Source organism: Lynx canadensis, chromosome C1 (genome assembly GCF_007474595.2).
Source record: "Lynx canadensis isolate LIC74 chromosome C1, mLynCan4.pri.v2, whole genome shotgun sequence".
In the NCBI taxonomy this organism is placed as follows: Eukaryota; Metazoa; Chordata; class Mammalia; order Carnivora; family Felidae; genus Lynx; species Lynx canadensis.
The window spans coordinates 17,219,506-17,222,494 of NC_044310.1; the positions used below are offsets into that span (position 1 = coordinate 17,219,506).

Consider the following 2,989-nt stretch of genomic DNA (forward strand, 5'->3'; position numbering starts at 1 on the left):
CAGGTGAGGCTCAGGGACCACTATAGCAATGGTCTGTGGGTCTCACACTTGAGATTCACACAGAATCACCTGGAGGGCTTGCTGAGACACAGGCTGCTGGGTCCAACATCACGGTTTCGGATTCAGTAGTTCTGCGTGGAGCCTGGTAATCTGCATTTCTAACAAGTGCCCAGGTGATCCTGCTGCAGCTGGTCTGGGGAACACTCTTTGAGGACCACAGGCACAGAAGTCGAGGTGCTGGCGTGAGGCTAGACTTGGACTCAGATCTCAGCTCTGCCTCTCACTGTGTGACTTTAGATGCATCCCCTGCCCCTCTCTGAGCTGCTTTCTCATCTCTGAAAGGATTCATTCTTCCCACCTCCTGCCCCACTGGGTTGAAGTAAAGAGGACCAGGCTTAGGACAGCACCAGGCGCCCTGCTGGTGCTGACTCAATGGCCTAGAGCTCTACCTCTGCCAATTGCCCTCTCCCTGTGTTTTGACTTCCTAGTGGCTGCTCAATAGAAACTTGGGTATTAGTTTCAGGGAAAACTGCTGACTTGAATTCTGATGCAAAATGCTGGCAAACTGAGAAGAGCTAAAACAGCCAAGCTGGGTATGTCTGGTCAGCGGAATGCTAATTACCTTCCCACCGCGAGCATTTTCCCTCTGCGCCTCAGGACCACACGGTGCAATAACGATCATGTGTATCGTCGCAACGGACAGCAGATCAGCTGTTGCAAGTTTATGGTCATTTATCCAGCAAGTGTTTCCCCAGCACCTCTAAGGAGCCTGCGTGGTGGTGACTGGCTTGTCTCAGGGGATGCACTGTCCGGGGAAGAAGACTCCTTGTGGCCAGGACACTGCCTTCCAGCTTCCCCTCAGGACCTGTTCCCTTAGAACACCAAACACACACACACACACACACACACACACACACACCACGCTTCCTTTGCTGCTCCTGGAGCAAGGTGGGTTTTTTTTTTGTTTTGTTTTTTTTAAGTAGGCTCCATGCCCAACATGGGGTTTGAACTCACGACCCTGAGATCAAGAGTCTCATGCTCTACCAACTGAGCCAGCCAGGCACTCCATGGAGCAAGGTGTCTTTTCACAACTTACATTTGCAGGACACAAGTCACGTTCTTCATGGGCAAAAGGCTGTGTCTTTGCTTTACAAGCATCTAGCATTGTACACAGAAAGGAAACATCCAAGGTTAGAATGGAACCCCCATAATGACCGTTAGGAGGCTGGGTCACCAGGTGGTTAAGACCATGAGCCTAGGAGCTTGGCTGACCCTATTCCAGCCCCATGCCATCACCAGGGCTGGGATTAGGGTGAAGCAGATGAGGGGCCCCTCTTCCTCCCCCTAAACTGCCTCACCCATCACAGCCTGTCCACCACTTCTGGCTGTGTGACCTCAGGCAAGTAACTTCACCTCTCTGAGCCGCACTGGGGATAATACCTATTCTATAAGGTTTTATGGAGATTAAATAAAACTTGGTTCCTAATGGTCTCGAAAAAGGGAGACCAAATTTTCCTAAATTTGGCATTTGGCAGAGTGGCCACCAGAGGGCAGTGGTCCCCACGTTGGAAATAAAATAACCTGCCTGGTGATTAGTGATCCCTTTGAAGGAACACGCACACGCACACAAACACAAACACGCACACGTGTTCGCGCGCATGCGTGTGAGTGCATGCACCAGGAGAGATGTGTGCTTTGATTGGGTCAACACAGCCCCACTGGCCAGCAGATACACTGGGCATCCTGCTGGCCACCCGTGGCTGTGGTCACTTGAAGATTGACATAAGACTGACACCAGTGAATTAAGATTTACTAGGACACTGCATCCTACTCCCCTAGGATTAATGGAAGGATCAAGAGGCAAACAAAATGTACGAATATACATAACAAAATAGTATTGTCACACTGCTGAGCCTTGTTAGAAATTCTCCTTTAGAATCCCCAGGGAGGTCTGGTCTTCTCTCTTTGCTGTAATCTAGAACCCTTCAGGTGCCTCAAGAGCTGTGCTGCAGACACACCTGCCAGGCCGTGTGCATCCATGGAAAGCAGAAGCCAATTCTTGACAAGAAACAGTAGTTAGGATCCCACCCTGGCACAGGGTAGATGCTCAGTAAATGTCTGATAAATAAATGACCCTCGTCTAAGGACAGCACAGGAGTCGACTGCATTGGGTTGGGGGCAGTCAGATCCTGGCTTTTTTCTCCCTCTTGTCTTACTGCTTTGTCCCGGTTCACCAGGATGATGTTGATTTGTAACAGGGATAGTAGGTATCTTGTTTCTAAGGTTTTACCATTAAATATGATATTTGCTATAATATAGTAACTCCTGGGTCTTGTCATGTATCAGGTTTTTAATAATCATAAATGAGTGTTGAATTTTTCAAGTGCTTTTCTCATATCTGTGGAGATAGTTACATGGTTTTTCCTTTAATTGGTTAATGTAGAGGAGCATATACATTGCTCTCTTTCCTTTTTTGCGGGCAGGCATTTACGTTACGCACTCGTATCAAAACAGTAACCAGGGGCGCCTGGGTGGCGCAGTCGGTTAAGCGTCCGACTTCAGCCAGGTCACGATCTCGCGGTCCGTGAGTTCGAGCCCCGCGTCGGGCTCTGGGCTGATGGCTCAGAGCCTGGAGCCTGTTTCTGATTCTGTGTCTCCCTCTCTCTCTGCCCCTCCCCCGTTCATGCTCTGTCTCTCTCTGTCCCAAAAATAAATAAACATTGAAAAAAAATTTAAATATTAAAACAGTAACCAGTACTTAATAGGCACCCAAATATTTGATGAATGAATAAACGAGGAACAACAGATTCTTGGGGAAACTTCCCTAATGTAGCATTTCTTAATTTTTTATTATTTGAGAGAGAGAGAGACAGAGAGAGAGAGAGAGAGAGAGAGAGAGAGAGAGAATCCCAAGCAGGCTCCACATTTAACATAGAGACTGATGTGGGGCTTGATAGCATGACCCTGGGATCATGCCCTAAGCCTAAAT

At 48.3% G+C, this 2,989-nt stretch overlaps 1 non-coding gene across 1 annotated transcript; it reads right to left on the bottom strand.

Annotated features, from left to right (window-relative positions):
- Positions 1 to 989: 989 nt before the first annotated feature.
- TRNAK-CUU lies at positions 990 to 1,062 on the bottom strand. Its single transcript has one exon. It is a non-coding gene; the product is annotated as a tRNA-Lys (tRNA).
- Between the last annotated feature and the right edge of the window lie 1,927 nt (positions 1,063 to 2,989).